Below are 26,665 nucleotides of genomic sequence, written 5' to 3' on the forward strand. Positions count from 1 at the left end.
AAATGTGTCAAGTATATGAGGAGCATGAAACGGTCTGAAAAATAGGAGGATCATGCAACGGTGTTCAAAAACATGAAGAGCCTGAAAAGGTGTGAAAAATATGAAGAGCTTCAAAAGGTGTGAAAAATATGAGGAATATGAAATGGTGTGAAAAATAGGAGGAGCATGAAGTTGTGTTCAAAAACATGAAGTGCCAGAAAAGGTGTGAAAATAATGAAGACCTTCAAAAGGTGTCAAAAAATATGAGGAGCATGAAACGGTCTGAAAAATAGGAGGAGCATGAAACGGTGATCAAAACAGGAAGAGCCTGAAAAGGTGTGAAAAATATGAAGAGCTTCAAAAGGTGTGAAATTCATGAGCAGCATGAAAAGAGCTGAAAAATCTGAGTAGCATGAAGTGGTGTGGAAACACATGAAGAGCCTGTAAAAGTGTGAAAAATATGAAGAGCTTCAAAAGGTGTGTAATACATGAGGAGCATGAAAATCTCTGAAAAATAGAAGGAGCATGAAGTAGTATTCAAAAACATGAAGAGCCTGAAAAGGTGTGAAAAATATGAAGAGCTTAAAAAGGTGTGAAAATTATGAGGAGCATGATATGGTTTGAAAAATGGGATTAGCCTGAAGCGGTGTTCAAAAACATGAAGAGCCTGAAAAGGTGTGAAAAATATGAAGATCTTCAAAAGGTGTCAAAAATGAGATGAGCATGAAACGGTCTGAAAAATAGGAGGAGCATGAAGCTGTGTTGAAAAACATGAAGAGCCTGAAAAGGTGTGAAAAATAAGAAGAGCTTCAAAAGATGTCAAAAATATGAGGAGCATGAAACGGTCTGAAAAATAGGATGAGCATGAAGTGGTGTGGAAAAATATGAAGAGCCTGAAAAGTTTTGAAAAATATGAAGAGCTTCAAAAGGTGTGAAATACATGAGGAGAATGAAACTCTCTGAAAAATAGGAGGAGCATGAAGCGGTGTTCAAAAACATGAAGAGCCTGAAAAGGTGTGAAAAATATGAAGAGGTTCAAAAGGCGTCAAAAATATGAGGAGGATGAAACGGTCTGAAAAATAGGAAGAACATGAAGCGGTGTTCAAAAACTTGAAGAGCCTGAAACGTTGTGAAAAATATGAAAAGCTTGAAGAGGTGTCAAAAATGAGATGAACATGAAACGGTCTGAAAAATAGGAGGAGTATGAAGCGGTGTTGAAAAAATGAAGAGCCTGAAAAGGTGTGAAAAATATGAAGAGCATCAAAAGGTATCAAAAATATGAGGAGCATCAAACGGTCTGCAAAAAAGGAGGAGCATGAAGTGGTGTTGAAAAACTTGAAGAGCCTGAGAAGGTGTGAAAAATATGAAAAGCTTCAAAAGATGTCAAAAATACGAGGAGCAAGAAACGGTCTGAAAAATATGAGGAGCATGAAGCGGTGTTCAAAAACATGAAGATCCTGAAAAGGTGTGAAAATTATGAAGAGCTTAAAAAGGTGTGAAAAATATGAGGAGCATGATATGGTTTGAAAAATGGGATTAGCATGAAACGGTGTATAAAAACATGAAGAGACCTGAAAAAGTGTGAAAAATACGAAGAGCTTCAAAAGGTGTCAAAAATATGAGGAGCATGAAATGGTCTGAAAAATAGGAGGAGCATGAAACGGTGATCAAAAACATGAAGAGCCTGTAAATGTGTGAAAAAAATGAAGAGCTTCAAAAGGTGTGAAATAAATGAGGAGCATGAAACAGGCTGAAAAATAGGAGAAGCATGAAGTGGTGTAGAAAAACAAGAAGAGCCTGAAAAGGTGTGAAAAATATGAAGAGCTTCAAAAGGTGTGAAAAATATGAGGAGCAAGAAACGGTCTGAAAAATAGGAGAAGCATGAAGTGGTGTAGAAAAACATGAAGAGCCTGAAAAGGTGTGAAAAATATGAAGAGCTTCAAAAGGTGTGAAAAATATGAGGAGCATGAAACGGTCTGAAAAATAGAAGCAGCATGAAACGGTGTTGAAAAACATGAAGAGCCTGAAATGGTGTGAAAAATATGAAGAGCTTCAAAAGGTGTGAAAAATATGAAGAGCTTCAAAAGGTGTCAAAAATTTGATGAGCATGAAACGGTCTGAAAAATAGGAGGAGCATGGGCGGTGTTGAAAAACATGAAGAGCCTGAAAAAGTGTGAAAAATATTAAGAGCTTAAAAGGTGTGAAAAATATGAGGAGCATGATATGGTTTGAAAAATAGGATTAGCATGAAGCGGTGTTCAAAAACATGAAGAGCCTGAGAAGGTGTGAAAAATATGAAAAGATTCAAAAGGTGTCAAAAATGAGATGAGCATGAAACGGTCTGACAAATAGGAGGTGCATGAAGCGTTGTTGAAAAACATGAAGAGCCTGAAAAGGTGTGAGAAATATGAAGAGCTTAAAAAGGTGTGAAAAATATGAAGAGCTTAAAAAGGTGTCAAAAATATGAGGAGCATGAAACGGTCTTAAAAATACAAGGAGCATGAAGCGGTGTTGAAAAACATGAATAGCCTGAAAATGTGTGAAATATATGAAGAGCTTAAAAATGTGTCAAGTATATAAGGAGCATGAAACGGTCTGAAAAATAAGAGGATCATGCAACAGTGTTGAACAACATGAAGAGCCTGAAAAGGTGTGAAAAATATGAAGAGCTTCCAAAGTTGTCAAAAATATGAGGAGCATGAAACGGTCTGAAAAATAGGAGGAGAATGTAACGGTGATCAAAACATGAAGAGCCTGAAAAGGTGTGAAATATATAAAGAGCTTCAAAAAGTGTCAAAAATATGAGGAGCATGAAACGGTCTGAATAATAGGAGGAGAATGTAACGGTGATCAAAACATGAAGAGCCTGAAAAGGTGTGAAATATATAAAGAGCTTCAAAAAGTGTCAAAAATATGAGGAGCATGAAACGGTCTGAATAATAGGAGGAGAATGTAACGTTGATCAAAAACATGAAGAGCCTGAAAAGGTGTGAAAAATATGAAGAGCTTCAAAAGGTGTAAAATATGAGGAGCATGAAACGGTCTGAAAAATAGGAGGAGCATGAAGCGGTGTTCAAAAACATGAAGAGCCTGAAAAGGTGTGAAAAATATGAAGAGCTTCAAAAGGTGTGAAAAATATGAGGAATATGAAATGGTCTGAAAAATATGAGGAGCATGAAACGGTCTGCAAACCAGGAGGAGCTTGAAGTGGTGTTGAAAAACATGAAGAGACTGAGAAGGTGTGAAAAATCTGAAAAGCTTCAAAAGGAGTAAAAAATGAGATGAGCATGAAACGGTCTGAAAAATAGGAGGAGCATGAAGTGGTGTTGAAAAAATGAAGAGCCTGAAAAGGTGTGAAAAATATGAAGATCATCAAAAGGTATCAAAAATATGAGGAGCATGAAACGGTCTGAATAATAGGAGGAGAATGTAACGGTGATCAAAAACATGAAGAGCCTGAAAAGGTGTGAAAAATATGAAGAGCTTCAAAAAGTGTCAAAAATATGAGGAGCATGAAACGGTCTGAATAGTAGGAGGAGAATGTAACGGTGATCAAAAACATGAAGAGCCAGAAAAGGTGTGAAATATATAAAGACTTCAAAAAGTGTCAAAAATATGAGGAGCATGAAACGGTCTGAATAATAGGAGGAGAATGTAACGGTGATCAAAAACATGAAGAGCCTGAAAAGGTGTGAAAAATATGAAGAGCTTCAAAAGGTGTAAAATATGAGGAGCATGAAACGGTCTGAAAAATAGGAGGAGCATGAAGCGGTGTAGAAAAACATGAAGAGCCTGAAAAGGTGTGAAAAATATGAAGAGCTTCAAAAGGTGTGAAATATATGAGGAGCATGAAACGGTCTGCAAACCTGGAGGAGCTTGTAGTGGTGTTGAAAAACATGAAGAGCCTGAAACGGTGTGAAAAATATGAAGAGCTTCAAAAGGTGTGAAATACATGAGGAGCATGAAAGGTGCTGAAAAATAGGAGAAGCATGAAGTGGTGTAGAAAAACATGAAGAGCCTGAAAAGGTGTGAAAAATATGAAGAGCTTCAAAAGGTGTGAAAAATATGAGGAGCATGAAACGGTCTGAAAAATAGAAGTAGCATGAAACGGTGTTGAAAAACATGAAGAGCCTGAAAAGGTGTGAAAAATATGAAGAGCTTCAAATGGTGTGAAATAAATGAGGAGCATGAAACGGGCTGAAAAATAGGAGAAGCATGAAGTGGTGTAGAAAAACATGAAGAGCCTGAAAAGGTGTGAAAAATATGAAGAGCTTCAAAAGGTGTGAAAAATATGAGGAGCATGAAACGGTCTGAAAAATAGGAGAAGCATGAAGTGGTGTAGAAAAACATGAAGAGCCTGAAAAGGTGTGAAAAATATGAAGAGCTTCAAAAGGTGTGAAAAATATGAAGAGCTTCAAAAGGTGTCAAAAATTTGATGAGCATGAAACGGTCTGAAAAATAGGAGGAGCATGAAGCGGTGTTGAAAAACATGAAGAGCCTGAAAAAGTGTGAAAAATATGAAGAGCTTAAAAGGTGTGAAAAATATGAGGAGCATGATATGGTTTGAAAAATAGGATTAGCATGAAACGGTGTTCAAAAACATGAAGAGCCTGAGAAGGTGTGAAAAATATGAAAAGATTCAAAAGGTGTCAAAAATGAGATGAACATGAAACGGTCTGACAAATAGGAGGTGCATGAAGCGTTGTTGAAAAACATGAAGAGCCTGAAAAGGTGTGAGAAATATGAAGAGCTTAAAAAGAAGTGAAAAATATGAAGAGCTTAAAAAGGTGTCAAAAATATGAGGAGCATGAAACGGTCTTAAAAATACAAGGAGCATGAAGCGGTTTTGAAAAACATGAATAGCCTGAAAATGTGTGAAATATATGAAGAGCTTAAAAATGTGTCAAGTATATGAGGAGCATGAAACGGTCTGAAAAATAGGAGGAGCATGAAGCGGTGTTCAAAAACATGAAGAGCCTGAAAAGTTGTGAAAAATATGAAAAGCTTCAAAAGGTGTCAAAAATGAGATGAGCATAAAACGGTCTGAAAAATAGGAGAGGCATGAAGCGGTGTTCAAAAACTTGAAGAGCCTGAAACGTTGTGAAAAATATGAAAAGCTTCAAAAGGTTTCAAAAATGAGATGAGCATGAAACGGTCTGAAAAATAGGAGGAGCATGAAGTGGTGTTGAAAAAATGAAGAGCCTGAAAACGTGTGAAAAATATGAAGATTATCAAAAGGTATCAAAAATATGAGGAGCATGAAACGGTCTGAAAAATAGGAGGAGCATGAAGCGGTGTTCAAAAACATGAAGAGCCTGAAAAGGTGTGAAAAATATGAAGAGCTTCAAAAGGTATGAAATACATGAGGAGCATGAAACGGGCTGAAAAATAGGAGAAGCATGAAGTGGTGTAGAAAAACATGAAGAGCCTGAAAAAGTGTGAAAAATATGAAGAGCTTCAAAAGGTGTGAAAAATATGAGGAGCATGAAACGGTCTGAAAAATAGAAGCAGCATGAAACGGTGTTGAAAAACATGAAGAGCCTGAAAAGGTGTGAAAAATATGAAGAGCTTCAAAAGGTGTGAAAAACATGAGGAGCATGAAACGGGCTGAAAAATAGAAGCATGAAGTGGTGTAGAAAAACATGAAGAGCCTGAAAAGGTGTGAGAAATATGAAGAGCTTCAAAAGGTGTGAAAAATATGAGGAGCATGAAACGGTCTGAAAAATAGAAGCAGCATGAAACGGTGTTGAAAAACATGAAGAGCCTGAAATGGTGTGAAAAATATGAAGAGCTTCAAAAGGTGTGAAAAATATGAAGAGCTTCAAAAGGTGTCAAAAATTTGATGAGCATGAAACGGTCTGAAAAATAGGAGGAGCATGAAGCGGTGTTGAAAAACATGAAGAACCTGAAAAAGTGTGAAAAATATGAAGAGCTTAAAAGGTGTGAAAAATATGAGGAGCATGTTATGGTTTGAAAAATAGGATTAGCATGAAGCGGTGTTCAAAAACATGAAGAGCCTGAGAAGGTGTGAAAAATATGAAAAGATTCAAAAGGTGTCAAAAATGAGATGAGCATGAAACGGTCTGACAAATAGGAGGTGCATGAAGCGTTGTTGATAAACATGAAGAGCCTGAAAAGGTGTGAGAAATATGAAGAGCTTCAAAAGGTGTGAAAAATATGAAGAGCTTCAAAAGGTGTCAAAAATGAGATGAGCATGAAACGGTCTGAAAAATAGGAGGAGCATGAAGCGGTGTTGAAAAAATGAAGAGCCTGAAAAGGTGTGAAAAATATGAAGAGCATCAAAAGGTATCAAAAATATGAGGAGCTAGAAACGGTCTGCAAAAAAGGAGGAGCATGAAGTGGTGTTGAAAAACTTGAAGAGCCTGAAAAGGTGTGAAAAATATGAAGAGCTTCAAAAGGTGTGAAAAACATGAGGAGCATGAAACGGTCTGAAAAATAGAAGCAGCATTAAATGGTGTTGAAAAACATGAAGAGCCTGAAAAGGTGTGAAAAATATGAAGAGCTTCAAAAGGTGTGAAATACATGAGGAGCATGAAACGGGCTGAAAAACAGGAGAAGCATGAAGTGGTGTAGAAAAACATGAAGAGCCTTAAAAGGTGTGAGAAATATGAAGAGCTTCAAAAGGTGTGAAAAATATGAAGAGCTTCAAAAGGTGAAAAATGAGATGAGCATGAAACGTTCTGAAAAATAGGAGGAGCATGAAGCGGTGTTGAAAAACATGAAGAGCCTGAAAAAGTGTGAAAAATATGAAGAGCTTAAAAAGGTGTGAAAAATACGAAGAGCTTCAAAAGGTGTCAAAAATTTGATGAGCATGAAACGGTCTGAAAAATAGGAGGAGCATGAAGCGGTGTTGAAAAACATGAAGAGCCTGAAAAGGTGTGAAAAATATGAAGAGCTTCAAAAGGTATGAAATACATGAGGAGCATGAAACGGGCTGAAAAATAGGAGGAGCATGAAGCGGTGTTGAAAAACTTGAAGAGCCTGAAAAGGTGTGAAAAATATGAAGAGCTTCAAAAGGTGTGAAAAATATGAGGAGCATGAAACGGTCTGAAAAATAGAAGCAGCATGAAATGGTGTTGAAAAACATGAAGAGCCTGAAAAGGTGTGAAAAATATGAAGAGCTTCAAAAGTTGTGAAATAAATGAGGAGCATGAAACGGGCTGAAAAATAGGAGAAGCATGAAGTGGTGTAGAAAAACATGAAGAGCCTGAAAAGGTGTGAGAAATATGAAGAGCTTCAAAAGGTGTGAAAAATATGAGGAGCATGAAACGGTCTGAAAAATAGAAGCAGCATGAAATGGTGTTGAAAAACATGAAGAGCCTGAAATGGTGTGAAAAATATGAAGAGCTTCAAAAGGTGTGAAAAATATGAAGAGCTTCAAAAGGTGTCAAAAATTTGATGAGCATGAAACGGTCTGAAAAATAGGAGGAGCATGAAGCGGTGTTGAAAAACATGAAGAGCCTGAAAAAGTGTGAAAAATATTAAGAGCTTAAAAGGTGTGAAAAATATGAGGAGCATGATATGGTTTGAAAAATAGGATTAGCATGAAGCGGTGTTCAAAAACATGAAGAGCCTGAGAAGGTGTGAAAAATATGAAAAGTTTCAAAAGGTGTCAAAAATGAGATGAGCATGAAACGGTCTGACAAATAGGAGGTGCATGAAGCGTTGTTGAAAAACATGAAGAGCCTGAAAAGGTGTGAGAAATATGAAGAGCTTAAAAAGGTGTGAAAAATATGAAGAGCTTAAAAAGGTGTCAAAAATATGAGGAGCATGAAACGGTCTTAAAAATACAAGGAGCATGAAGCGGTGTTGAAAAACATGAATAGCCTGAAAATGTGTGAAATATATGAAGAGCTTAAAAATGTGTCAAGTATATGAGGAGCATGAAACGGTCTGAAATATAAGAGGATCATGCAACAGTGTTGAACAACATGAAGAGCCTGAAAAGGTGTGAAAAATATGAAGAGCTTCCAAAGTTGTCAAAAATATGAGGAGCATGAAACGGTCTGAAAAATAGGAGGAGAATGTAACGGTGATCAAAAACATGAAGAGCCTGAAAATGTGTGAAATATATAAAGAGCTTCAAAAAGTGTCAAAAATATGAGGAGCATGAAACGGTCTGAATAATAGGAGGAGAATGTAACGGTGATCAAAACATGAAGAGCCTGCAAAGGTGTGAAATATATAAAGAGTTTCAAAAAGTGTCAAAAATATTAGGAGCATGAAACGGTCTGAATAATAGGAGAAGAATGTAACGGTGATTAAAAACATGAAGAGCCTGAAAAGGTGTGAAAAATATGAAGAGCTTCAAAAGGTGTAAAATATGAGGAGCATGAAACGGTCTGAAAAATAGGAGGAGCATGAAGCGGTGTTCAAAAACATGAAGAGCATGAAAAGGTGTGAAAAATATGAAGAGCTTCAAAAGGTGTGAAAAATATGAGGAATATGAAATGGTCTGAAAAATATGAGGAGCATGAAACGGTCTGCAAAACAGGAGGAGCTTGAAGTGGTGTTGAAAAACATGAAGAGCCTGAAAAGGTGTGAAAAATCTGAAAAGCTTCAAAAGGAGTCAAAAATGAGATGAGCATGAAACGGTCTGAAAAATAGGAGGAGCATGAAGTGGTGTTGAAAAAATGAAGAGCCTGAAAAGGTGTGAAAAATATGAAGATCATCAAAAGGTATCAAAAATATGAGGAGCATGAAACGGTCTGAATAATAGGAGGAGAATGTAACGGTGATCAAAAATATGAAGAGCCTGAAAAGGTGTGAAAAATATGAAAAGCTTCAAAAAGTGTCAAAAATATGAGGAGCATGAAACGGTCTGAATAGTAGCAGGAGAATGTAACGGTGATCAAAAACATGAAACCCAGAAAAGGTGTGAAATATATAAAGACTTGAAAAAGTGTCAAAAATATGAGGAGCATGAAACGGTCTGAATAATAGGAGGAGAATGTAACGGTGATCAAAAACATGAAGAGCCTGAAAAGGTGTGAAAAATATGAAGAGCTTCAAAAGGTGTAAAATATGAGGAGCATGAAACGGTCTGAAAAATAGAAGTAGCATGAAACGGTGTTGAAAAACATGAAGAGCCTGAAAAGGTGTGAAAAATATGAAGAGCTTCAAATGGTGTGAAATAAATGAGGAGCATGAAACGGGCTGAAAAATAGGAGAAGCATGAAGTGGTGTAGAAAAACATGAAGAGCCTGAAAAGGTGTGAAAAATATGAAGAGCTTCAAAAGGTGTGAAAAATATGAGGTGCATGAAACGGTCAGAAAAATAGGAGAAGCATGAAGTGGTGTAGAAAAACATGAAGAGCCTGAAAAGGTGTGAAAAATATGCAGAGCTTCAAAAGGTGTGAAAAATATGAAGAGCTTCAAAAGGTGTCAAAAATTTGATGAGCATGAAACGGTCTGAAAAATAGGAGGAGCATGAAGCGGTGTTGAAAAACATGAAGAGCCTGAAAAAGTGTGAAAAATATGAAGAGCTTAAAAGGTGTGAAAAATATGAGGAGCATGATATGGTTTGAAAAATAGGATTAGCATGAAGCGGTGTTCAAAAACATGAAGAGCCTGAGAAGGTGTGAAAAATATGAAAAGATTCAAAAGGTGTCAAAAATGAGATGAACATGAAACGGTCTGACAAATAGGAGGTGCATGTAGCGTTGTTGAAAAACATGAAGAGCCTGAAAAGGTGTGAGAAATATGAAGAGCTTAAAAAGATGTGAAAAATATGAAGAGCTTAAAAAGGTGTCAAAAATATGAGGAGCATGAAACGGTCTTAAAAATACAAGGAGCATGAAGCGGTGTTGAAAAACATGAATAGCCTGAAAATGTGTGAAATATATGAAGAGCTTAAAAATGTGTCAAGTATATGAGGAGCATGAAACGGTCTGAAATATAGGAGGAGAAAGTAACGGTGATCAAAAACATGAAGAGCCTGAAAAGGTGTGAAAAATATGAAGAGCTTCAAAAGGTGTAAAATATGAGGAGCATGAAACGGTCTGAAAAATAGGAGGAGCATGAAGCGGTGTTCAAAAACATGAAGAGCCTGAAAAGTTGTGAAAAATATGAAAAGCTTCAAAAGGTGTCAAAAATGAGATGAGCATAAAACGGTCTGAAAAATAGGAGAGGCATGAAGCGCTGTTCAAAAACTTGAAGAGCCTGAAACGTTGTGAAAAATATGAAAAGCTTCAAAAGGTTTCAAAAATGGGATGAGCATGAAACGGTCTGAAAAATAGGAGGAGCATGAAGTGGTGTTGAAAAAATGAAGAGCCTGAAAAGGTGTGAAAAATATGAAGATTATCAAAAGGTATCAAAAATATGAGGAGCATGAAACGGTCTGAAAAATAGGAGGAGCATGAAGCGGTGTTCAAAAACATGAAGAGCCTGAAAAGGTGTGAAAAATATGAAGAGCTTCAAAAGGTATGAAATACATGAGGAGCATGAAACGGGCTGAAAAATAGGAGAAGCATGAAGTGGTGTAGAAAAACATGAAGAGCCTGAAAAGGTGTGAAAAATATGAAGAGCTTCAAAAGGTGTGAAAAATATGAGGAGCATGAAACGGTCTGAAAAATAGAAGCAGCATGAAACGGTGTTGAAAAACATGAAGAGCCTGAAAAGGTGTGAAAAATATGAAGAGCTTCAAAAGTTGTGAAATAAATGAGGAGCATGAAACGGGCTGAAAAATAGGAGGAGCATGAAGTGGTGTAGAAAAACATGAAGAGCCTGAAAAGGTGTGAGAAATATGAAGAGCTTCAAAAGGTGTGAAAAATATGAGGAGCATGAAACGGTCTGAAAAATAGAAGCAGCATGAAACGGTGTTGAAAAACATGAAGAGCCTGAAATGGTGTGAAAAATATGAAGAGCTTCAAAAGGTGTGAAAAATAAGAAGAGCTTCAAAATGTGTCAAAAATTTGATGAGCATGAAACGGTCTGAAAAATAGGAGGAGCATGAAGCGGTGTTGAAAAACATGAAGAGCCTGAAAAAGTGTGAAAAATATGAAGAGCTTAAAAGGTGTGAAAAATATGAGGAGCATGTTATGGTTTGAAAAATAGGATTAGCATGAAGCGGTGTTCAAAAACATGAAGAGCCTGAGAAGGTGTGAAAAATATGAAAAGATTCAAAAGGTGTCAAAAATGAGATGAGCATGAAACGGTCTGACAAAAAGGAGGTGCATGAAGCGTTGTTGAAAAACATGAAGAGCCTGAAAAGGTGTGAGAAATATGAAGAGCTTAAAAAGGTGTGAAAAATATGAAGAGCTTCAAAAGGTGTGAAAAATATGAAGAGCTTCAAAAGGTGTCAAAAATGAGATGAGCAAGAAACGGTCTGAAAAATAGGAGGAGCATGAAGCGGTGTTGAAAAAATGAAGAGCCTGAAAAGGTGTGAAAAATATGAAGAGCATCAAAAAGTATCAAAAATATGAGGAGCATGAAACGGTCTGCAAAAAAGGAGGAGCATGAAGTGGTGTTGAAAAACTTGAAGAGCCTGAAAAGGTGTGAAAAATATGAAGAGCTTCAAAAGGTGTGAAAAACATGAGGAGCATGAAACGGTCTGAAAAATAGAAGCAGCATTAAATGGTGTTGAAAAACATGAAGAGCCTGAAAAGGTGTGAAAAATATGAAGAGCTTCAAAAGGTGTGAAATACATGAGGAGCATGAAACGGGCTGAAAAACAGGAGAAGCATGAAGTGGTGTAGAAAAACATGAAGAGCCTGAAAAGGTGTGAGAAATATGAAGAGCTTCAAAAGGTGTGAAAAATATGAAGAGCTTCAAAAGGTGTGAAAAATGAGATGAGCATGAAACGTTCTGAAAAATAGGAGGAGCATGAAGCGGTGTTGAAAAACATGAAGAGCCTGAAAAAGTGTGAAAAATATGAAGAGCTTAAAAAGGTGTGAAAAATATGAAGAGCTTCAAAAGGTGTCAAAAATTTGATGAGCATGAAACGGTCTGAAAAATAGGAGGAGCATGAAGCGGTGTTGAAAAACATGAAGAGCCTGAAAAAGTGTGAAAAATATGAAGAGCTTAAAAGGTGTGAAAAATATGAAGAGCTTAAAAGGTGTGAAAAATATGAGGAGCATGATATGGTCTGAAAAATAGGAGGAGCATGAAGCGGCGTTGAAAACATGAAGAGCATGAAAAGGTGTCAAAAACATGAAGAGCTTCAAAAAGTGTGAAAAATATGAGGAGCATGAAACGGTCTGAAAATTACGAGGAGCATGAGGCACTGTTGAAAAACATGAAGAGCCTGAAAAGGTGTGAAAAATATAAAGAGTTTCAAAACGAGTCAAAAATATGAGGAGCATGAAACGGTCTGAAAAATAGGAGGAGCATGAAGTGGTGTTGGAAAACATGAAGAGCCTGAAAAGGTGTGAAAAATATGAAGAGCTTCAAAAGGTGTGAAAACTATGAAGAGCTTCAAAAGGTGTCAAAAATATGAGGAGCATGAAACGGTCTGAAAAATAGGAGAAGCATGAAACCATGTTCAAAAACATGAAGAGCCTGAAAATGTGTGAAAAATATGAAGAGCTTCAAAAAGTGTCAGAAATATGAAGAGCAGGGAACGGTCTGAAAAATAGGGGGAGTATGAAGCAGTGTTCAAAAACATGAACAGCCCGAAAAGGTGTGTAAAATATGAAGAGCCCTAAAGGTGTCAAAATTATGAGGAGCATGACACGGTCTGAAAAATAGGAGGATCATGAAATGGTGTTGAAAAACATGAAGAACCTGAAAATTTTTGAAAAATATGAAGAGCTTCAAAAGGTCTGAAAAATATCAGGAGCATGAAACGGTGTTCAAAAAATTGAAGATACTGAAAATTTGTGAAAAATATGAAGAGCTTCAAAAGGTGTCAAAAATATGAGGTGCATGAAACGGTCTGAAAAATAGGAGAAGCATGAAACCATGTTCAAAAACATGAAGAGCCTGAAAATGTGTGAAAAATATGAAAAGCATCAAAAGGTTTGAAAAAAATGAGGAGCATGAAACGGTGTTCAAAACCATGAAGAGACTGAAAATGTGAGAAATATATGAAGAGCTTCAAAAGGTGTCAAAAATATGAGGAGCTTGAAACGGTCTCAAATATAGGAGGAGAATGAAACGGTGTTGACAAACATGTAGATCCTGAAAAGGTGTGAACAATATGCAGAGCCCAAAAAGGAGTGAAAAATATGAGGAGCATGAAACGGTCTGAAAAATAGGAGGAGCATGAAACGCTGTTCAAAATCATGAAGAGACTGAAAAGCTGTGAAATACATGAAGAGCTTCAAAAGGTGTCAAAAATATGAGGAGCATGAAACGGTCAGACAAATAGGAGGAGCATGAAATGGTGTTCAAAAACATAAAGAGCCTGAAAAGGTGTGAAATATATGAAGAGCTTAAAAAGGTGTCAAAAATATGAGGAAAATGAAACTGTCTGAAAAATAGGAGGAGCATGAAGTTTTGTTCAAAACATGAAGAGCCTGAAAAGGTGTGAAAAATATGAAGAGTTTCAAAAAGTGTCAAAAATATGAGGAGCATGAAACGGTCTGAAAAATAGGAGGAGCATGAAGCGGAGTTGAAAAACATGAAGAGCCTGACAAGGTGTGAAATATATGAGGAGCTTCAAAAGGTGTCAAAAATATGAGGAGCAGGAAAAGTTCTGAAAAATAGGAGGAGCATGACCTGGTGTTGAAATACATGAAGAGTCTGAAAAGATGTGAAAAATATGAAGAGCTTCAAAAGGTGTAAAAAATATGAAGAGCTTCAAAAAGTGTCAAACATATGAGGAGCATGAAACTTTCTGAAAAATAGGAGGAGCATGAAGCGTTGTTGAACACATGAAGAGCCTGAAAAGGAATGAAAATATGAAGAGCTTCAAAAGGTGTCAAAAATATGAGGAGCATGAAACGGTCGGAAAAATAGGAGTAACATAAAACGGTGTTCAAAAACATGAAGAGCCTGAATAGGTGTGAAAAATATGAGGAGTTCCATAAGGTGTCAAAAATAGGAGGAGCATGAAATGGTGTTCAAAAACATGAAGAGCCTGAAAAGGTGTGAAAAATATGAATAGCTTCAAAGGTGTGAAAATATGAGGAGTATCAAACGGTCAGAAAAATAGCAGGAGCATGAAGCAGCGTTAAACAACATGAAGAGCCTGAAAAGGTGTGAAAAATATGAAGAGGTTCAAAAAGTTTGAAAAATATGAAGAGCTTCAAAATGTGTCAAAAATATGAGGAGTATGAAGTGGTGTTGAAAAACATGAAGAGCATGAAAAGGTGTGAAAAATATGAAGAGCCTGAAAAGGTGTGAAAGATATGAAGAGCTTCAAAAGGTGGCAAAAATATGAAGAGTTTCAAAATATGTCAAAAATATGAGGAGCATGAAACGGTGTTCAAAAACATGAAGAGCCTGAAAAGGTGTGAAAAATATGAAGAGCTTCAAAAGGCGTCAAAAATATGAGGAGCATGAAACGGTCTGAAACATAGGAGAAGCATGAAACCGTGTTCAACAACATGAAGAGCCTGAAAAGGTGTGAAAAATATGAAGAGCTTCAAAAGGTGTCAAAAATATGAGAAGCTTGAAACGGTTTGAAAAATAGGAGGAGCATGAAACTGTGTTGAAAAACATGAAGAGCCTGAAAAGCTGTGAAAAATATGAAGAGCTTCAAAAGGTGTGAAAAATATGAAGATCTTCAAAAGGTGTCAAAAATATGAGGAGCATGAAACGTTCTGAAAAATAGGAGGAGCATGAAACGGTGTTGAAAATCATTAAGAGTCTGAAAAGGTGTGAAAAATATGAAGAGTTTCAAAAAGTGTCAACAATATGAGGAATATGAAACGGTCTGAAAAATAGGAGGAGCATGAAACTTTGTTCATAAACATGAAGAGCCTGAAAAGGTGTGAAAAATACGAAGAGCTTAAAAAGGCGTGGAAAATATGAAGATTATGAAAAGGTGTGAAATATAGGAGAAGCATGAAGCGGTGTTCCAAAACAAGAAGAGCCTGAAAAAGTGTGAAATATATGAAGAGCTTCAAAAGTCGTGAAAAATATGAGGAGCATGAAAAGTGCTGAAAAATAGGCGGAGCATGAAACTGTGTTGAAAACATGAAAGGTCTGAAAAGTTGTGAAAAATATGAAGAGCTTCAAAAGGTATCAAAAATATGAGGAGCATGAAAAGTGCTGAAAAATAGCAGGAGCATGAAACGGTGTTGAAAACCTGAAGCGCCTGAAAAGATGTGAAAAATATGAAGAGATTCAAAACATGTCAAAATATGAGGAGCATGAAACGGTCTGAAAAATAGGAGGAGCATGAAACGGTGTTGAAAAACATGAAGAGCCTGAAAAGGTGTGAAAAATATGAAGAGCTTCAAAAGGTGTGAAAAATATGAAGAGCTTCAAAAGGTGTCAAAAATATGCGGAGCATGATACAGTCTGAAAAATAGGAGAATCATGTAACGGTATTCAAAAACATGAAGAGCCTGAATAGGTGTGAAATACATGAAGAGCTTCAAAAGGTGTCAAAAATATGAACAGCTTCAAAAAGTGTGAAAAATATGAGGAGAATGAAACTTCTAAAAAATAGGAGGAGCATGAAGTGGTGTTGAAAAAGATGAAGAGCATTAAAAGTTGTGGAAAATATGAAGAGCTTCAAAAAGTGTCAAAAATATGAGGAGCACGAAATGGACTGAAAAATAGGAGGAGCATGAAACGGTGTTGAAACCCTGAAGCGCCTGAGAAAGTGTGAAAAATATGAAGAGTTTCAAAACATGTCAAAAATAAGAGGAGGATGAATCTGTGAAAAATAGGAGAAGCATGAAACCGTGTTCAAAAACATGAAGAGCCTGAAAAGGTGTGAAAAAAATGAAGAGCATCAATAGGTGTCAAAAATATGAGGAGCATGAAATGGTCTGAAAAATAGGAGGAGCATGAAGCGGTGTTCAAAAACATGAAGAGCCTGAAAAGGTGTGAAATATATGAAGAGCTTCAAAAGGTGTCAAAAATATGAACAGCTTCAAAATGTGTGAAAAATATGAGGAGAATGAAACTTCTAAAAAATAGGAGGAGCATGAGGCGGTGTTGAAAAACATGAAGAGCTTGAAAAGGTGTGAAAAATATGAAGAGCTTCAAAGGTGTCAAAAATATGAGGAGCTTGAAACGGTCTGAAAAATAGAAGGAGCATGAAGCTGTGTTCAAACACATGAAGAGCCTGAAAAGGTGTGAAAAACATGAAGAGCTTCAAAACGTGTGAAATACATGAGGAGCATGAAAAGGTCTGAAAAATAGGAGGAGCATGAAGAGGTGTTCAAAAACATGAAGAGGCTGATAAGGTGTGAAAAACATGAAGAGCTTCAAAAAGTTTGAAAATAAGAGGAGCATGAAGCGGTGTTCAAAAACATGAAGAGCCTGAAAAAGTGTGAAAAATATGAAGAGCTTATGAAATTGTCAAAAATATGAGGAGCATGAAACGGTCTGAAAAATAGGAGGAGCATGAAACGGTGATCAAAAGCATGAAGAGCCTGAAAACGTGTGAAAAATATGAAGAGCTTCAAACGGTGTGAAAAATATGAGGAGCATGAAACAGACTGAAAAAGATGAGGAGCATGAAGTGGTGTTCAAAAACATGTGCAGCCTGAAAAGCTGTGAAAAATATGAAGAGCTTCAAAAGGTGTGAAAAATAGGAGGAGCATGAAGCATTGTTCAGAAACATGAAAAGCCTGAAAAAGTGTGAAAAATAAGAAGAGCTTCAAAAGGTGTCAAAAATATGAGGAGCATGAAACGGTCTGAAAAATAGGAGAAGTAAGAAGCGTTATTGAAATACATGAAGAGCCTGAAAACGTGTGAAGAATATGAAGAGCTCAAAAGGTGTGAAAAAAATGAAGAGCTTCAGAAGGTGTCAAAAATGAGATGAGCAAGAAAAGGGCTCAAAAATAGGAGGAGCAGGAAGTGGTGTTCAGAAACATGGAGAGACTGAAAAGGTGTGAAAAATATGAAGAGCTTCAAAAGGTGTGAAATACATGAGGAGCATGAAACGGTCTGAAAAATAGGAGGAGCATGAAGAGGTGTTCAAAAACCTGAAGAGCCTGAAAAGGTGTGAAAAATATGAAGAGCTTCAAAAGGTGTCAAAAATATGAGGAGCATGAAACGGTCTGAAAAATAGGAGGAGCATGAAGAGGTGTTCAAAAACCTGAAAAGCCTGAAAAAGTGTGAAAAATATGAAGAGCTTCAAAAGGTGTCAAAAATATGAGGAGCATGAAACGGTCTGAAAAATAGGAGAAGTAAGAAGCGTTATTGAAATACATGAAGAGCCTGAAAACGTGTGAAGAATATGAAGAGCTCAAAAGGTGTGAAAAAAATGAAGAGCTTCAGAAGGTGTCAAAAATGAGATGAGCATGAAACGGCCACAAAAATAGGAGGAGAAGGAAGTGGTGTTCAGAAACATGGAGAGACTGAAAAGGTGTGAAAAATATGAAGAGCTTCAAAAGGTGTGAAATACATGAGGAGCATGAAACGGTCTGAAAAATAGGAGGAGCATGAAGAGGTGTTCAAAAACCTGAAGAGCCTGAAAAGGTGTGAAAAATATGAAGATCTTCAAAAGGTGTGAAAAACAGGAGGAACATGAAGCGGTGTTCAAAAATATGAAGAGCCTGAAAAGGTGTGAAAAATATGAAGTGCTTCAAAAGGTGTCAACAATATGAGGAGCATGAAACGGTCTGAAAAATAGGAGGAACAAGAAGCGGTGTTGAAAAACAAGAAGAGACGGAAAAGGTGTGAAAAATATGAAGAGCTTCAAAACGTGTCAAAAATATGAGGAGCACGAAACGGTCTGAAAAATAGGAGGAGCATGAAGCGGTGTTGAAAAACATGAAGAGCCTGAAAACGTGTGAAAAATATGAAGAGCTTCAAAAGGTATGAAAATATGAAGAGCTTCAAAAGTTGTCAAAAAAGAGATGAGCATGAAACGGTCTGAAAAATAGGAGCAGCATGAAGCGGTGTTGAAGAACATGAAGAGTCTGAAAAGGTGTGAAAAATATGAAGAGCTTCAAAAGGTGTCAAAAATATGAGGAGCATGAAACGGTCTGAAATATAGGAGGATCATCAAGCGGTGTTGAAAAACATGAAGAGCCTGAAAATGTGTGAAAAACGTGAAGAGCTTCAAAAGATGTCAAAAATATGAGGAGCATGAAACGGTCTGAAAAATATGAGGAGCATGAAGCGGTGTTAAAAAACATGAAGAGCCTGAAAATAAGTGAAAAATATGAAGAGCTTCAAAAGGTGTGAAAAATATGAAGACCTTCAAAAGGTGTCAAAAATGAGATGAGCATGAAACGCTCGGAAAAATAGGAGGAGCATGAAGCGGTGTTGAATAACATGAAGAGCCTGAAAACCTGTGAAAAATAGGAAGAGCTTCAAAAGGTGTGAAAAATATGAAGAGCTTCAATAAATGTCAAAAATATGAGGAGCATGAAATGGTCTGAAATATAGGAGAATCATGCAGCGGTGTTGAAAACAATAAACACCTGAAAAAGTGTGAAAAATATGAAGAGCTTCAAAAGGTGTCAAAAATATGAGTATCATGAAATGGTCTGAAAAACAGGAGCAGCATGAAACAGTGTTGAAAAACATGAAGACATTGAAAAGGTGTGAAAAATATGAAGAGGTTCAAAAGGTGTGAAATACATGAGGATCATGAAACGGTCTGAAAAATATGAGGAGCATGAAGCGGTGTTCAAAAACATGAGGAGCCTGAAAAGGTGAGAAAAATATGAAGAGCTTCAAAAGGTGTGAGAAATGTGAGGAGCATGAAGCGGTGTTCAAATACATGAAAAGCCTGAAAAGGTGTGAAAAATATGAAGAGCTTCAAAAGGTTTCAAAAATATGAGGAGCTTGAAATGGTCTGAAAAATAGGACGAGCATGAAACGGTGTTCAAAAACATGAAGAGCATGAAAAGGTGTGAAAATTATGAAGAGCTTCAAAAGGTGTGAAAAACATGAGGAGAATGAAACGGTCTGAAAAATAGGAGGAGCATGAAGGAGTGTTCAAAACATGAAGAGCCTGAAAAAGTGTGAAAAATATGAAGATCTTCAAAAGTTTGAAAAATATGAAGACCCTGAAAAGGTGTCAAAAATGAGATGAGCATGAAACAGTCTGAAAAGTAGGAGGAGCATGAAGTGTTGTTCAAAACCGTGAAGAGCCTGAAAAGGTGTGAAAATTATGAAGAGCTTCAAAAAGTGTGAAATACCTGAGGAGCATGAAACGGTCTGAAAAATAGGAGGAGCATGAAGTGGTGTTCAAAACATGAAGAGCCTGAAAAAGTGTGAAAAATATGAAGAGCTTATAAAATTGTCAAAAATATGAGGAGCATGAAGAGATGTTCAAAAACATGAAGAGGCTGATAAGGTGTGAAAAACATGAAGAGCTTCAAAAGGTTTGAAAAATAGGAGGAGCATGAAGCGGTGCTAAAAAACATGAAGACCCTGAAAAAGTGTGAAAAATATGAAGAGCTTATAAAATTGTCAAAAATATGAGGAGCATGAAACCGTCTGAAAAATACGAGCAGCCTGAAACCGTCTGACAAATAGGAGGAGCATGAAGCGGTGTTCAAAAACATGAAGGGCCTGAAAACGTGTGATAAATATGAAGAGCTTCCAAAGGAGTCAAAAATATGCGGAGCCTGAAATGATCTGAAAAATAGGAGGAGCATGAAGCGGAGTTGAAAAACATGAAGAGCCGGAAAAGGTGTGAAAAATGTGAAGAGCTTCAAAAGGTGTCAAAAATATGAGGAGCATGAAACGCTCTGAAATATAGGAGGAGCATGAAGGGGAGTTGAAAAACATGAAGGGCCTGAAAACGTGTGAAAAATATGAAGAGCTTCAAAAGGAGTCAAAAATATGCGGAGCCTGAAACGATCTGAAAAATAGGAGGAGCATGAAGCGGTGTTGAAAAACATGAAGAGCCGGAAAAGGTGTGAAAAATATGAGGAGCATGAAACGCTCTGAAATATAGGTGGATCATGAAGCGGTGTTGAAAAACATGAAGAGCCTGAAAAGGTGTGATAAATGTGAAGAGCTTCAAAAGGTGTCAAAAATATGAGGAGCATGAAACGGTCTGAAAAATAGGAGGAGCATGAAACGGTGATTAAAATCATGAAGAATCTGAAAACGTGTGAAAAATATGAAGAGCTTCAAACGGTGTGAAAAATATCAGGAGCATGAAACGGTCTGAAAAAGATGAGGAGCATGAAGTGGTCTTCAAAAACATGTACAGCCTGAAAAGGTGTGAAAAATATGAAGAGCTTCAAAAGGTGTGAAAAACAGGAGGAACATGAAGCGGTGTTCAAAAATATGAAGAGCCTGAAAAGGTGTGAAAAATATGAAGTGCTTCAAAAGGTGTCAACAATATGAGGAGCATGAAACGGTCTGAAAAATAGGAGAAGCAAGAAGCAGTGTTGAAAAACAAGAAGAGACGGAAAAGGTGTGAAAAATATGAAGAGCATCAAAACGTGTCAAAAATATGAGGAGCATGAAACGGTCTGAAAAATAGGAGGAGCATGAAGCGGTGTTGAAAAACATGAAGAGCCTGAAAACGTGTGAAAAATATGAAGAGCTTCAAAAGGTATGAAAATATGAAGAGCTTCAAAAGTTGTCAAAAGAGATGAGCATGAAACGGTCTGAAAAATAGGAGGACCATGAAACGGTGATCAAAAACATGAAGAATCTGAAAACGTGTGAAAAATATGAAGAGCTTCAATCGGTGTGAAAAATATCAGGAGCATGAAACGGTCTGAAAAAGATGAGGAGCATGAAGTGGTCTTCAAAAACATGTACAGCCTGAAAAGGTGTGAAAAATATGAAGAGCTTCAAAAGGTGTGAAAAACAGGAGGAACATGAAGCGGTGTTCAAAAATATGAAGAGCCTGAAAAGGTGTGAAAAATATGAAGTGCTTCAAAAGGTGTCAACAATATGAGGAGCATGAAACGGTCTGAAAAATAGGAGGAGCAAGAAGCGGTGTTGAAAAACAAAAAGAGACGGAAAAGGTGTGAAAAATATGAAGAGCTTCAAAAGGTGTCAACAATATGAGGAGCATTAAACGGTCTGAAAAATAGGAGGAGCATGAAACGGTGTTCAAAAACATGAAGAGCCTGAAAAAGTGTGAAAAATATGAAGAGCTTATGAAATTGTCAAAAATATGAGGAGCATGAAACGGTCTGAAAAATAGGAGGAGCATGAAACGGTGATCAAAAACATGAAGAGCCTGAAAACGTGTGAAAAATATGAAGAGCTTCAAACGGTGTGAAAAATATGAGGAGCATGAAACAGACTGAAAAAGATGAGGAGCATGAAGTGGTGTTCAAAAACATGTGCAGCCTGAAAAGCTGTGAAAAATATGAAGAGCTTCAAAAGGTGTGAAAAATAGGAGGAGCATGAAGCGTTGTTCAGAAACATGAAAAGCCTGAAAAGGTGTGAAAAATATGAAGAGCTTCAAAAGGTGTCAAAAATATGAGGAGCATGAAACGGTCTGAAAAATAGGAGAAGTAAGAAGCGTTATTGAAATACATGAAGAGCTTGAAAACGTTTGAAGAATATGAAGAGCTCAAAAGGTGTGAAAAAAATGAACAGCTTCAGAAGGTGTCAAAAATGAGATGAGCATGAAACGGCCTCAAAAATAGGAGGAGTGGAAGTGGTGTTCAGAAACATGGAGAGACTGAAAAGGTGTGAAAAATATGAAGAGCTTCAAAAGGTGTGAAAAATAGGAGGAGCATGAAGAGTGTTCAAAACCATGAAGAGCCTGAAAAAGTGTGAAAAATATGAAGAGCTTATAAAATTGTCAAAAATATGAGGAGCATGAAACGGTCTGAAAAATAGGAGGAGCATGAAACGGTGATCAAAAACATGAAGAGCTTCAAAAGATGTGAAATTATGAAGAGCTTCAAACGGTGTGAAAATTATCAGGAGCATGAAACGGTCTGAGAAAGATGAGGAGCATGAAGTGGTCTTCAAAAACATGTACAGCCTGAAAAGGTGTGAAAAATATGAAGAGCTTCAATAGGTGTGAAAAACAGGAGGAACATGAACCGGCGTTCAAAAATATGAAGAGCCTGAAAAGGTGTGAAAAATATGAAGTGCTTCAAAAGGTGTCAACAATATGAGGAGCATGAAACGGTCTGAAAAATAGGAGGAGCAAGAAGCGGTGTTGAAAAACAAGAAGAGACGGAAAAGGTGTGAAAAATATGAAGAGCTTCAAAAGGTTTCAAAAATATGAGGAGCATGAAACGGTCTGAAAAATAGGAGGAGCATGAAACGGTGATCAAAAACATGAAGAGCCTGAAAAGGTGTGAAAAATATGAAGTGCTTCAAAAGGTGTCAACAATATGAGGAGCATGAAACGGTCTGAAAAATAGGAGGAGCAAGAAGCGGTGTTGAAAAACAAGAAGAGACGGAAAAGGTGTGAAAAATATGAAGAGCTTCAAAAGGTTTCAAAAATATGAGGAGCTTGAAATTGTCTGAAAAATAGGACGAGCATGAAACGGTGTTCAAAAACATGAAGAGCATGAAAAGGTGTGAAAATTATGAAGAGCTTCAAAAGGTGTGAAAAACATGAGGAGAATGAAACGGTCTGAAAAATAGGAGGAGCATGAAGCAGTGTTCAAAACATGAAGAGCCTGAAAAAGTGTGAAAAATATGAAGATCTTCAAAAGTTTGAAAAATATGAAGACTCTGAAAATGTGTCAAAAATGAGATGAGCAAGAAACAGTCTGAAAAGTAGGAGGAGCATGAAGTGTTGTTCAAAAAGGTGAAGAGCCTGAAAAGGTGTGAAAAATATGAGGAGCTTCAAAAGGTGTGAAATACCTGAGGAGCATGAAACGGTCTGAAAAATAGGAGGAGCATGAAGTGTTGTTCAAACATGAAGAGCCTGAAAAAGTGTGAAAAATATGAAGAGCTTCAAAAAATGTCAAAAATATGAGGAGCATGAAATGGTCTCAAATATAGGAGAATCATGCAGCGGTGTTTAAAACTGTAAACAGCCTGAAAAAGTGTGAAAAACATGAAGAGCTTCAAAAGGTTTGAAAAATAGGAGGAGCATGAAGCGGTGCTCAAAAACATGAAGAGCCTGAAAAAGTGTGAAAAATATGAAGAGCTTATAAAATTGTCAAAAATATGAGGAGCATGAAGAGATGTTCAAAAACATGAAGAGGCTGATAAGGTGTGAAAAACATGAAGAGCTTCAAAAGGTTTGAAAAATAGGAGGAGCATGAAGCGGTGCTCAAAAACATGAAGAGCCTGAAAAAGTGTGAAAAATATGAAGAGCTTATAAAATTGTCAAAAATATGAGGAGCATGAAGAGATGTTCAAAAACATGAAGAGGCTGATAAGGTGTGAAAAACATGAAGAGCTTCAAAAGGTTTGAAAAATAGGAGGAGCATGAAGCGGTGTTCAAAAACATGAAGGGCCTGAAAACGTGTGAAAAATATGAAGAGCTTCAAAAGGAGTCAAAAATATGCGGAGCCTGAAACGATCTGAAAAATAGGAGGAGCATGAAGCGGTGTTGAAAAACATGAAGAGCCGGAAAAGGTGTGAAAAATAAGAGGAGCATGAAACGCTCTGAAATATAGGTGGATCATGAAGCGGTGTTGAAAAACATGAAGAGCCTGAAAAGGTCTGATAAATGTGAAGAGCTTCAAAAGGTGTAAAAATATGAGGAGTATGAAACGGTCTGAAAAATAGGAGGAGCATGAAACGGTGATCAAAATCATGAAGAATCTGAAAACGTGTGAAAAATATGAAGAGCTTCAAACGGTGTGAAAAATATCAGGAGCATGAAACGGTCTGAAAAAGATGAGGAGCATGAAGTGGTCTTCAAAAACATGTACAGCCTGAAAAGGTGTGAAAAATATGAAGAGCTTCAAAAGGTGTGAAAAACAGGAGGAACATGAAAAGGTCTGAAAAATAGGAGTAGCATGAAGAGGTGTTCAAAAACATGAAGAGGCTGATAAGGTGTGAAAAACATGAAGAGCTTCAAAAAGTTTGAAAAATAGGAGGAGCAAGAAGCGGTGTTAAAAAACATGAAGAGCCTAAAAAAGTGTGAAAAATATGAAGAGCTTATAAAATTGTCAAAAATATGAGGAGCATGAAACGGTCTGAAAAATAGCAGGAGCATGAAACGGTGATCAAAAACATGAAGAGCCTGAAAACGTGTGAAAAATATGAAGAGCTTCAAACGGTGTGAAAAATATGAGGAGCATGAAACAGACTGAAAAAGATGAGGAGCATGAAGTCGTGTTCAAAAACATGTGCAGCCTGAAAAGCTGTGAAAAATATGAAGAGCTTCAAAAGGTGTGAAAAATAGGAGGAGGATGAAGCGGTGTTCAGAAACATGAAAAGCCTGAAAATGTGTGAAAAATGTGAAGAGCTTCAAAAGATGTCAAAAATATGAGGAGCATGAAACGGTCTGAAAAATAGGAGGAGTAAGAAGCGTTATTGAAATACATGAAGAGCCTGAAAACGTGTGAAGAATATGAAGAGCTCAAAAGGTGTGAAAAAAATGAAGAGCTTCAGAAGGTGTCAAAAATGAGATGAGCTTGAAACGGCCTCAAAAATAGGAGGAGCAGGAAGTGGTGTTCAGAAACATGGAGAGCCTGAAAAGGTGTGAAAAATATGAACAGCTTCAAAAGGTGTGAAATACATGAGGAGCATGAAACGGTCTGAAAAATATGAGGAGCATGAAGAGGTGTTCAAAAACCTGAAGAGCCTGAAAAGGTGTGAAAAATATGAAGAGCTTCAAAAGGTGTGAAAAACAGGAGGAACATGAAGCGGTGTTCAAAAATATGAAGAGCCTGAAAAGGTGTGAAAAATATGAAGTGCTTCAAAAGGTGTCAACAATATGAGGAGCATGAAACGGTCTGAAAAATAGGAGGAGCAAGAAGCGGTGTTGAAAAACAAGAACAGACGGAAAAGGTGTGAAAAATATGAAGAGCTTCAAAACGTGTCAAAAATATGAGGAGCATGAAATGGTCTGAAAAATAGGAGGAGCATGAAGCGGTGTTGAAAAACATGAAGAGCCTGAAAACGTGTGAAAGATATGAAGAGCTTCAAAAGGTATGAAAATATGAAGAGCTTCAAAAGTTGTCAAAAAAGAGATGAGCATGAAACGGTCTGAAAAATAGGAGCAGCATGAAGCGGTGTTGAAAAACATGAAGAGTCTGAAAAGGTGTGAAAAATATGAAGAGCTTCAAAAGGTGTCAAAAATATGAGGAGCATGAAACGGTCTGAAATATAGGAGGATCATCAAGCGGTGTTGAAAAACATGAAGAGTCTGAAAAGGTGTGAAAAATATGAAGAGCTTCAAAAGGTGTCAAAAATATGAGGAGCATGAAACGGTCTGAAAAATAGGAGGAGCATGAAGCGTTGTTGAAAAACATGAACAGCCTGAAAACGTGTGAAATATATGAAGAGATTCAAAAGGTTTAAAATATATGAGGAGCATGAAACGGTCTGAAAAATAGAGGCAGCATAAAACGGTGTTCAAAAACATGAAGAGTATGAAAAGGGGTGAAAAATAGGAAGAGCTTAAAAAGGTGAGAAATGTATGAGGAGCATGAAACGGTCTGAAAATTAGGAGGAGCATGAAGCTGTGTTCAAAATCATGAAGAGCCTGAAAAGGTGTGAAAAACATGAAGAGCTTCAAAAGGTGTGAAAAACAGGAGGAGCATGAAGCGGTGTTCAAAAATATGAAGAGCCTGAAAAGGTGTGAAAAATATGAAGTGCTTCAAAAGGTGTCAACAATATGAGGAGCATGAAACGGTCTGAAAAATAGGAGGAGCAAGAAGCGGTGTTGAAAAACAAGAAGAGACGGAAAAGGTGTGAAAAATATGAAGAGCTTCAAAAGGTGTCAACAATATGAGGAGCATTAAACGGTCGGCAAAAAAGCAGGAGCATGAAGTGGTGTTGAAAAACATGAAGAGCGTGAAAAGGTGTGAAAAAAAAGGAGAGCTTCAAAAGGTGTGAAATATATGAGGAGCATGAAACGGTCTGAAATATTGGAGCAGCATGAAGGGTTGTGGAAAAACATGAACAGCTTGAAAAGGTGTGAAAAATATGAAGAGCTTCAAAGGGTGTCAAAATATGAGGAGCATGTAACGGTCTGAAAAATAGGAGGAGCATGAAACAGAGTTCAAAACATGAAGAGCCTGAAAAGGTGTGAAAATAATGAAGAGCTTTAAAAGGTGTGAAATACATGAGGAGAATGAAACGGTCTGAAAAATAGGAGGACCATGAAGCGGAGTTCAAAAACATGAAGAGCCTGAAAACGTGAGAAAAATATGAAGACCTTCAAAAGGTGTGAAAAATATGAAGAGCTTCAAAAGGTGTCAAAAATATGAGGAGCATTAAACTGTCTGAAAAATAAGACGAGCATAAGCGGTGTTCAAAAACATGAACAGCTTGAAAAGGTGTGAAAAATGTGAAGACCTTCAAAAGGTGTGAAAAATATGAAGAGCTTCAAAAGATGTCAAAAATTAGATTAGCATGAAAGGGTCTGAAAAATAGGAGGAGCATGAAGTGGTGTTGAAAAACATCAAGAGCCTGAAAAGGTGTGAAATATATGAACAGCTTCAAAAGGTGTGAAAAATATGAAGAGCTTCAAAAGGTGTCAAAAATATGAGGAGCATGAAACGGTCTGAAAAATAGGAGGA

This window comes from Dama dama, chromosome 3 (genome assembly GCF_033118175.1).
Source record: "Dama dama isolate Ldn47 chromosome 3, ASM3311817v1, whole genome shotgun sequence".
NCBI classification, from domain to species: Eukaryota; Metazoa; Chordata; class Mammalia; order Artiodactyla; family Cervidae; genus Dama; species Dama dama.